Genomic DNA, 11,472 nt, shown 5'->3' with positions numbered 1-11,472 from the left:
AGTTTCTGTAGGGGAGAGTCTTTGGTCTATTGCCAGCTCCCAGATGTCTGGAGGGCAGTGCCTTCAAGCTATTCCTGACCCCACTTTTGTTTTTGGCCTCCAAGTTTCACACAGGAGTCACACAGGTCAGAGGCCACTGTGTGACTCCAGGTTTCTGCAGGGTAAGGGCCAGGGGCCTTTTGATGACACTGGGAGTCAGCAGGGCTGTAGAGCTATTCATACCTTGTTTCTGCAGGGTACAGGCCATGGCATGGCCCTACCCTGAGACTCTGTCTTTATGTCCTGGCCTGTATGTGTTTGCACAAACATAGGGCTATAGGATGTAATGTTTGCCCTTCTGGGTTTCAGTCTTGCCTTAGTCCAATCCTTCCTCGGTATTCTCCTATTCCTCACTTTTGGAAAGGGAATGTTTACACTGTGCTACTATATCTGGGAAGTTTGTGGATTTTTCTGTGTGTGTGTGTGTGTGTGTCTGTGTCTGTGTGTCTGTGTCTGTGTCTGTGTTCACAGCAATCTGTACTATTCAGAACAAAGCCAGGTATGCTGGAAGAGATTGTGGGTTCACAGGGACCTTTAAGCTTTCATTAAACTGGAAAGCAGTCAAGCCTTTCTGTCTACAAATTATACAGTTAACAATTCAAAAAATTGGCAAATTCATGATGACATCTAGGATGTTTTTGCCAAATTGTAGACATAAATATGGAAATTGTCACCCAACCTGATGATGTAGTAGGATGGTTTGCCTTCTACTTGGTGAATGACCGTGCCAGTCTTTTCAGCTGTCTTCTTTGGCAAATTCCACTTGTTTCCCTATCAGGCTGTCCACAACATCTCCAGGTTCCCTTTCTACTGGAGGTGAATCATTAAAATAGGGCCTGATGTGAATGTCACCTTCTTTGCAATCATCTAGGAACTATACATGTATAGCATAGGGTCTTTCACATAGGTGATGTAAAACCATGTGTTCATGACAGGTGCCTGTGCCAAGACCATTCCCCTCTGCTCATCTTTGGAGCCATCCTCTGTCTCAAACATATTGGCAAATCTTCACTGCTTTCCCATCATTGTGTCTGCTTAAGTGCACATTACTGATTCAAGATCTTGCAGTTCTGTCATGGAGGACTTCCAGCACAGAAACTCTTTTTTCTTTATTAAGTTCTAACCCATAAGGACAGAAATATCCATCATACTTTATAAGACACAAAGAAGGATTCACAGGCACCTGGTCCAGGACAGTCCCTTTCCACTGGGTGACAGGGCCCATTGCCCTCTCTTCACCCATGCTGGATCCTGCTGCTTGTGATGTTCTGCACAGGCTAGGACTCAGGCTTGCTTGGACTTACACTGCTCCAGTGCTTTCTTTTTACTTCCTGCCTGCTTGCTTGAGTTGGGACATCACTATTCTCCTGCCTTGGACTGGGGCTTAACACCAGTGGCTCTCCTGCTTCTCAGGCCTTTGCACTTGGACTGAATTACACCATCAGCTCTCTTGAGCCTTCAAGATGCAGACAAGAGATCATGGGCCTTCTCTGTCTCCATTCTGCATGAGCTTGTGGCACAGCCTCTTCTTCATCATGTTTGCACACATTCTGGCATTGCCTGCATCAGCTCTGGACCACTGTCCTGGTGTCTTTCTGAGTGGGGTCTTCACTCATCTGTATTTATGTGAGCAGCAGAGCTGCTTGACTAGGGTGAAAATTCAACAGTCTCTACTTTGAAACTTTTCACAGAATGTCAGTGTTCTTGTTAATCCACCATCATTGTGCCTTTTTTACAAGTTCAGCAAAACTACATGGAATCACAAGCACTCTGCCAGCCACTGAATCCAACTTCTGCAGGCCCATTGGGTCCATCGTGGCTCACTCATTCTCCTGCCGGCCCAGTCCAAGCCAGATGGATCCTCTCCACCCATGCTCCATGACTTTCTTTTTCCCACCCCCCAAGCATGCCTGCCCAACACCTTAGGCCTCTAGTTACCCTGCCCGATCATGACTTTCCTTTTGATTTTGCAGAACATCACAGCTAAGAGTCAGCCTTGACTCTCAGAGACATTGGACTTGGATTTCTGAGCCAGTGCTATACCTGTTAAGATTGTGAGGATTCTAGGAAATGGGCTGGATGCATTTTACTTTGTGAGAGGTACATGAGTTTTCTGGGGCCAGAAGCAGAATGTTACATTTTGGATCTTAATTATCCCCCAAATCTCATGGCTTTTGGTCTCCAGCTGATGGGAATTTTTAGAAGGTGAGATCTAGTTGGGAGAAATAGGTCACAGAATGCCAGCCTTGAAGGGAATATTGGAATTCCTTCCTTTCTTTCTCTTTGCTTCTAGCATCAGGTTAGTAGCTTTGTTTGCTATATGCTTCCCATTATATACTAGGCATTATAAAAAAGTATGAAGATGATTTAACATATATGGGAGGATGTATGTAACTTATGTGCAAATACTATCCCATGTTATCTAACAATTTTGGTGTCCCCAGGGAGTCCTAGAATCCCTTGCAGAACCTAATGGGTTCTGATTTTCTGGAAAGCCCTGAGTAAGACACTGCCCCTCAGAGGTCTTTCAATCTATTATATAAACAAAACAAAATGGTCACTGTCCATTGGTCCTAAGGTTGTTTTTTACTTCACTGCTGGCTGAGACCTGTGGTCAAATCTCACTGGATCTGACTCAAAATTTTACACATTGAATTATTTTAAAAACAGTTCAAACTCATAGATTTTTTTCCTTCAGGTATTTAGAGCCTGTTGCATTACATACAGAAATAAACCCCTACTAGCATCTTTTGTTCATTGATAAGATGGAGCTTATGTTTACACAATTCACTGCTATTGCCCTTTGGAGCTCACTAACTCAACGATCCCTTCATTCCTGTATTGTTGTGTGACACCTTCTACATGTGTAGGATTCCTCTCTCAAGAATGCTGTCACCTTCTTGGAGCTTCTTAGAAAAAAAAAGAGTGACATTACTTTTTTATGACTGTTATTATATTTACCTCTTGCTTCAATGTATATGTATGGAAGGCTATCGAGCCTTCTAAAATAGGCTTCTAGAATTTCTTCTTCTCATCCCTTATTTTCTTCTATTGAATCTTTATGTTGTAAAGCTGTACACTGAGGCAATGTAAAGTAAGCATCCTTGATGCTTTGGAGGGATGCTTTGAAAGGATGATGAGAAGAGGCAGAGTGAGGTCAATGTATTATAGAATGAATGGGGTAAAAAAAGGAATGAATGAATGGGATAAGAAGGATATTTATGAACTAGCCATGTGGGACCAGAGCCAGGCCAGTGTGAAGAGGGCACTGTAGCAGAGAAGTGGTATTTTGTAGAGTATCAGAGCCTGATTCCAGCACAGATGTCCCAGCATCAGATATCAGAACATAAGAAGGGAGAGGAGTGTATCCTCAGAGAATAATGCGTTGAATTCCAACTAAAGTGAGGAAGTCATTCATGCAGTGGAAAGTGTAGGGGCAGAGATAAGAGATTTGTCTTATAGAGGGAGTTATCAAGCATATGAACATGAGATAGATAATGGGGGCCTGAAAGTTCACTATCAGAGAAGTGCATTACAGATATTGAAAGAAAAACAAATTAGAATTAACAGTATTGTGCTGGATTGGAAAAGACAGTGTCATATTTAGTTCACTATGGCTGTCATAACAAAATGCCCAAAACTGTGTGATTTAAACCACAGAAACTTAGTTCTCACAGTTCTTGGGGCTTCAAGTCCAAGTTCAGGTTTGCCTTTTTTCTGAGGCCTACCTTCTTGTCTTAGAGAAGGTCACTTTATCATTGTGTCTTCTTCACACATAACCCTGGTGTCTCAATGTGTCTAAATTCTACTTTTAATATTTTGAAGACCCTCCATACTGATTTCCATAGTGTCCATATTAATTTAATATCTTACTAAAAATGTACAAGATTTCCTTTTTCCTATACCCTTGCCAGCATTTGTTGTGTTTGTGTTCCTTTCTGACTAGCATGAAGTAGAATCTCAATGTAGTCTTTGTTTGCATTTCCCCAATGGGTAAGATGTGTTTTTCATCTATTTACTTGCCATTTTTTTTCATTTGAAAAGTACCTATTCAGTTCCATTATCTATTTTCTAATTTGATTATATGATCCAGCCATACTGCTTCTTGGTACATACCCAAAAGAATCAGTCAGTTTATTATACACATAGTTGTATACCCATGCTTATTGCAGCCCTACAATAAACATCACCAAATTATGTAATCAACCTAGGTGCCCACCAATGGATGAATGGATAAAAAATGTGGTATATGCACACACTGGGATTTTATTCAGTCATTAAGAAGAATGAGCTTATGTCATTTTCTGGAAAATGGATAGAACTGGATATTATGTTAAGTAAATAGTCTCACAAAGACAAATATCGCATGTTTTCTCTCATTTATGGAAACTAAGGGGGAAATAAAACAAAACAACCAAGGTCAGGAAAGTAAAATGGGGTCTATAAAGAAGGTAGAAGAAGAAGGGGAAAAGGAGGAAGGGGGTAGAGAAAGTAAGACAGAGTGAATATGATTGAGGTAAATTGTATGGATGTATGGATGTATCATAAAGAAACCCTTTATATAGAACAATTTAATATATGTTAATAAAAATGTGAATGGCTAGCTGGATATGGTGCTTCAAATCTATAATCTCAGTATTTGGGAGGCTGAGATGGGAGGACCATGAGTTTGAAGCCAACATGAGCTACATAAGAAGTTCCAGGCCAGGCTGGTCTACATGGTGAATGGTTTGAAGTAGAAATGAAACTTAATTCAATTTTTAAGTTGATAACGATATCCAAATTATTATTAATTAATCTACCCTTCCCCATATATTTTAAATGTCAGTTTAATTATATTAAATATCCGCATTCGTGTGAACCTAGTATCTATATTCGCAAAATTGGAATCAGGAGTGGTAAGAGTCAGAAGATGGAAGGTATTTGAAATGACAATGTCATTTTTGAGTCTTGACAGCATAAACAAAACTCTTATGAAGTAATGTCTTTCTTAAAATGTGTACCCATGAGGCCTCTAACACTGTAAAAGGACACACAGGCTTTATATTCATTCATGAGCCAATTTTACCATTAGACAAAAGCATTTAATTATAATTTACTTTGTAATTACAAACTAAGATATTCCTAATTTTTTTCTCTTGGTATTCTTTGGGGAGTTCTTTTGATTGCTTAGTGTAGTCATTGCTGGTAATTAGACTCCACTCTTTCCATTAAAGCAAAGAATGGCATTCCCTTGAGTATAACACTACTTGTTCCCTTGATTCAAATGTCATAAAAATAGAGAACTATCATTATATGTCTTTTTTTTAACTTAAGTTTTAGGAAATAAAATGATATTTCCAAAATCATTATGCTGCTTCTTAAAAACATATTCCCTTAGTTGACACTCTAAATTTTATAACCAATCATGTTTTTTGTTTGTTTTGGCTACAAGAAAATTGTGTTTAATGAAAGTTGTAGTCCAAATTTAAAGGCTGCATTTGAAGCATCTTTACATATTGGCTTAATTCACATTTATATTCTCCATGATAATGTATTCTTGTGCTATGACTTTTAAATGAACTTAAAAATTTAATGAGTAATAATAAAAAATTATGCTAACCAAATATACCAGACCACAATCTATGTTCAGTTAATATCACAATTTTCTTGGTTTAATTAATATGTACTAAACACTAAAGCTATGCTGTGCTGGGCAATAAGGACATGATACTGAGGACAAACTTACTTTATGGGCATATTCTTCTTGAGACATATTTAAGTGTCACCTCCAACATTTTAAATTTATCCAGCCCACAAGTCCATTTGACCCTCTTCTACATAATGAAACTTCATATTTAATTATATATGTACATATACATACATGCACATACATATGTACACAAATATGTATTTACTTCTGTAAGTCATTGTTCATTCCTATTCTTTGCAAGATTGTGTAGATTTTTGCAATGAATGAGGCATATATTCATTCTGAATCCCTAAATTTTTAAAAAATCACTATTCTGTTTATGTGTAATCACTATCTTAAGTACCTCCCTCATGCAAGAGAAATAATAATTCTAGGGAGAGTTATGCTATTTCAATTCACAATGAATATTCCTTCAATTTTGCCTCATACTTAGGGTCCAAACTAATTGTGAAATCAACAAGTTATGCCCATATACAGATAGGAAAATGCAGGAAAGAGTGAAAATGTATTTACTATGATGTTACATATTCTACAAGGTTGATGGGTGCTGACTGATAATACCAATAAGATAAATATGAATTGATAAGAATTATGATATCAACTAATACATACATAAATACACAAATAATAAGTAAAATAAACATTCTTTTTTTGGATGAAATTTCCACCTTTATTTTTCTTTCATGTGCATAGAAAATGGCAGTGAAGTGTCCTATGAAAGAGGCAGGGAATGGGCATGGCGCTGTTATACCAGACTGGACTTTGTGCTTCCAACGTACACTATTCATTGTGAAAACACAGGATATCTTAGCTTGTTGTTAATTGTTAACAGTTCCTTGGGTTCCCCATTTGTTTTTTAAGCTGTCAGTTTCTTCAAATCTCTTTTCAAGTGACACAGTGCATTACAAATGATGGCACTTAACCAATATGGCATTTCCATATTTACACCAACAAAAGAAATTTACAAGACATAATAGCATACAATCTTGACATTTAGTATTAGCAATAAAACATGAAGGGCATCCATTTTATTATTTTTCTCTGTACAAACTATCAGAACATAACTTTATTCACATTAAAAAAATCATCTTTAATTTGATTTGACCTACACATATCCCATCTAATTTCACCCATTTCTCAAGCCTCTCATCACATCACCCACACCTTCACCAGACTATAGAATCTACAAATAATTAGATCTAACACCTAAACAGAGCTTAGAAAGTCCTCTCCCAAGGGTTTCCTCACTTCCCTGAAAATTCCTCAAAAGAAAAAAAAATAGGCTCTTCACTCATTCCTTCCATTTAACGTTCACATTTCATCATCAAATCAGCAAGACGACTTTTCACCTCACTCCAAACAAGGTTAGAAGGAAAGAGGTCCTTTGCCGAGTGTCTTGTGCTACACCCACGAGTCTGGGGACCCTGAATACTGTTCTGCTCTGTAAGAAGGTCGTTTAGTGGAATAAAAGTCCATGTAATTTGTGTTTGACTTGAGTCCATACTTTGTTGAGTAATCAGTAGAAGCTGGAAAGTGAACTCGGTCATCAAAATTAGGGTCTTCATAGCTATGAGGAGACAGCAAGTATGATCTGTATGCATCAAAGTTCTTTCTGTTGGACTCACCTCGACTATAACACAGCTGCTGATGCTGTAGCAGTCTATTTTGTTCTCTTGCTGGTAAGGAATAGGAACTGATGTAATTTGGTGAAGGTTTGCTGGAGCCTGACTGAATGATGGGTGACATCTGTTGGTTGCTGGTGGATAAGGAAGGATGTGATTTGAATCGGTCTTGCTCTAATGTTGACACAGGTGTAATAAAATGGTTCTGATTCCATCCATCCTTTTTGTAAATGCTCCAGAAGTCCCGATATTGCCATAATGTATTCAAGACCTGGGCTGCCGCCTTCACCACTTTCAGAGAGGATCTGTATCCCCTGCCTTTGGTTATGTTCACCAGCTTCTCTACACCTCCAGAGTCAGCCAGGGCTTTGGCGTTCTCCATGTTTTTGCTGGTGACCTCATGCAGCATGCAGCAGATGGCCGCCATGGTCTCGTCAGACAGTATGCTGGGGCCATTGCCACCCAGAAGCCAGTTGACCAGGTCTCACATGGCGTATTTACCTATGAGCTCCTTATTGCAAACGTCTAGTGCCCTATTCCTCAAGGCAGTCACCACAAAAGAGACAACTCTATCATTATCCATCCTTAGAAGCTCTACAAGGATGGGGAGCCCTTTTTCTTTTCGGACAGCTGCCCGAATGTATGCTGCAAACTTCCACTTGCCAGCAGAGAGATTCTGGAGAGATCCAGCAGAGCCTTCCAAGGTGGCTGGATTGGAACTTTCTGCTAGAAGAGTCAGATATGGTTTTACCACTGATGGATGCCATAGCATCTCACCCCTTTGGGGGACTTGGACAGTCCTGGGATAGGGCCAACTCCATCCCATTGATCCTCTTGTGGAGTCCTCTTTTTCTTTTTCTTCTTCTTCCCCCAGCAGCTTGGCTCAGAGTCTTTGCTGGGTGACTCTTTTCCTAGCAAGTCATCCAGCTCATTCAGCCCTAGTAGCTGGGCCTGGGGGACCTCCAGCTCCAGCCGATAGGACAGGTTTCTCAGGGTGCACACACAGTTCTCTACTGTCTTGCTGTCGTAATCAGATGTGTTTACACACGTGTGGATCACATATAGTAGTGAGTCCACCAGCCCCTCACAGGATCGCATTTGTTTCCTTGCTTCCTCCCCTGCAGAACTGAGGTTCCTCAGGCAACCTGTGGTGTTATGCAGAACTAGTGAAGTCTGAAATTGAATTTTATGATCATCATCAAAAGAAGAGTTATTCCACCCAGAATGTGGAATGATCACAGTGTTTGTTAAGGTTGAGAGAGCATCTCGAATGATTGTCATCTTTACAGCATCACATGAGGATAAATTCCAAAGAACTCCTGTAACAAGCTCCCTTACTTCTGCATCAAAAGATTTTCTTAACAATCACAACAAGGCAGGTATCCCACCAACATTCTCCATTGCTATTTTATTCTCATCTGTAGATTTGCCAAAAACAAGGTTTCAGAGGGCACCACAAGCATTTTTCTGAACTTTCAAAACTCTGTGGTTCAAAAGGTCAACCAGGTGCTTGATTCCCCCTAGCCTATATACCTCCATCTTCACTTTGTTGTCACCAAAGCACAAGTGCTGCAGGTAGGCTGCCACATTTGCCTGAACAGACGGGAACTGTGCTGCAGCATATGAATGACTTCAGGCAACTCAGGATCACGCCAGGCAAACTCCCTGGTGTCTTTCTGAATGCTGTCTATTGATGGGGATCTTGTGGTGCCATCATGGCACTGTGTGCTGAAGCCTATTGTAATTGCATTCTTGTACTCGGTATTGTATTGGCCTGTAGGGCTCCGCATAGGTAGCTGCTGTGTTCACAGCATAATTATTTCTTTGGTATGTAAGGTTACTTTGTTGGCTGGATGTCCTTTGTAGATTTCCAACACCTGAACCTGTGCAGTACAATGCTGTCTGAGATCCTTGGAGCTCCACGGTTCCATGGTTTGGGCTCATATATAGAACTGATGTGCAAGTCAGGAGACACAGTTGAACGAAGGTCTTGCCCAAGCTGACTGTGTTGACTAGCATAGGAACTCCGTAAACCTGTCAGGCTGTCTGGCCACGGAGGAACCACCTTCTCATAAACATCATATGCTGCTGTCCAAATTGCTCCATGTCATGAACAGTCCTTTACAGTGATGGTCCCAGGTGCTGTGGTATGGCGGTCATCCCTGAGCGTTTGGGGGATGACGACCCCACCTGGCCTTGGGATGGGGAAGCTACTCGAGTCTGTACATCCGTCGGAGTCAGTGGGGACCCCACTCTGGTGGTAGTTTGGAATTGAAGGGTTGGTCCGTTGGGATTGGAGGTCTGTCGGGAAGTGACTGACCCAATCCGCGACACAGCTACTGGGGAGGCAGGTCTCTGTGAGTATGGAGAGGCTGCCCACTGAGCGGGTAATGTGGTAGAGGAGTATGCACTGGGGTTCAGAGGTCTGGAATTGGTCACTGATGGAGAGCCAAATCCACTACCCAGAGAAGTTCTCAGTGACCCCATTGAAGGAGACACGCCTGTGCTGATAACATAAGAAGGAGACTGTGCTCTATTTTTTTTCCTTTTTCTTTTATTATTCATATGTGCATACAAGGCTTGGTTCATTTCTCCCCCCTGCCCCCACCCCCCCTTTACCACCCACTCTGCCCCCTCCCTCTCCCCCCCTCAATATCCAGCAGAAACTATTTTGTCCTTATTTCTAATTTTGTTGTAGAGAGAGTATAAGCAATAATAGGAAGGAACAAGGGTTTTTGCTGGTTGAGATAAGGATAGCTATACAGGGCATTGACTCACATTGATTTCCTGTACGTGGGTGTTACCTTCTAGTTTAATTCTTTTTGATCTAACCTTTTCTCTAGTACCTGTTCTCCTTTTCCTATTGGCCTCAGTTGCTTTTAAGGTATCTGCTTTAGTTTCTCTGCATTAAGGGCAACAAATGCTAGCTAGTTTTTTAGGTGTCTTACCTATCCTCACCCCTCCCTTGTGTGCTCTCGCTTTTATCATGTGCTCATAGTCCAATCCCCTTGTTGTGTTTGCCCTTGATCTAATGTGCTCTAGCTGGAACTGAACTAACTCTTCTCATGGCCCGATTGGCTACTGATGGCAGAACTAGTGTTTGTCCTTCAGCTCTTGAATTCCTCAGCAAATGGTTACTGGTTGATCCTGTGAATGAGTACTGTTGCCTACCATCTGCCTTGGTCATACCCTGGTTGTTGTGAAAGCTCCCTGCTTTCTGGAACCCACTGTCAGAGTAAGAGTTCAGTTGCATTGAGCTTCTTGAGTTACCCAATGATCCCTCACTTTCATGGAGAGATGTCTGTTCTGGTGAATAGAAGGTCCCTTGTTCTGGCTCTGTCCTGATGAGATAGTTGTTGGGATGAACAGCATCAGAAACTCTAGGTTTGTTTACACCAGTATTTGGCACCTCTGTTGATCTCCAAAGAAATGACTTCTCAGTTGAGCTGGTGCTGGCGATGCTTGGTGATTCTGCTCCAAGCCTACATCTTTCTAGCTGGCTGGCAACAATCTGCCTTTCCACTTCCAGTTCTCGGGTGAGTCACTGAAACTGAAGCTCCTGCTCCTTCACAGAAGCTAGAATAGTGGTGGCTGTGGTTTCGGGTTCCATGCCTGGGCCAGTGGAAGCAGCTTCCTGGCGGGTCTGTGTTTGTCCCTCCTCCACCAGTGAGGCCTGTTCAGGAGCGGGCATTCCTCTTTCCAGGTTAGGCAGCAGCCGTCGTCGCTCCAGACATCAGAGACATCCGTTCCGAGGGATAGCCGCTGCAGCACCCGAAAAACTTAAAAAAGTTCTGCGGCGATGCCGCTGCCCACCCCTCCCTCCCTCACCCGCACCCTCCCTCGAAGAGGCTCTCCCACCACCCCGGTGGCGGCGGTGGCCAACTTGCCCCTCTAGCCCGTGCCCATGGTGCCGCCTCCGCGGCCGGCGTCGATAAGGGCTCAGCCCCAGAGTCCCCTCTACTGGCCAGAGGTCGCTGCCGCCACCCACCCAGCCGCCAGCCTGCCTGACCGGCCAGCCCCGGGCTCCAGGGAACGTCAGCACGCCGCCCTAAACATTCTTTCATGAAACACTTTCCCGATATACAAATACTAATGAAATAAATATACTGATTTTTATAT

General features: G+C 41.9%; 2 pseudogenes; both read right to left on the bottom strand.

Moving 5' to 3' along the window:
- Positions 1-666: 666 nt before the first annotated feature.
- LOC141414058 (spindlin-1-like) lies at positions 667-1,588 on the bottom strand (annotated as a pseudogene).
- Positions 1,589-7,132: 5,544 nt separating this feature from the next.
- On the bottom strand, positions 7,133-11,125 carry LOC141413807 (plakophilin-4-like; annotated as a pseudogene).
- Positions 11,126-11,472: the final 347 nt, after the last annotated feature.

This window comes from Castor canadensis, chromosome 11 (genome assembly GCF_047511655.1).
Source record: "Castor canadensis chromosome 11, mCasCan1.hap1v2, whole genome shotgun sequence".
In the NCBI taxonomy this organism is placed as follows: Eukaryota; Metazoa; Chordata; class Mammalia; order Rodentia; family Castoridae; genus Castor; species Castor canadensis.
This window is presented reverse-complemented; position numbering and strand designations above follow the sequence as displayed.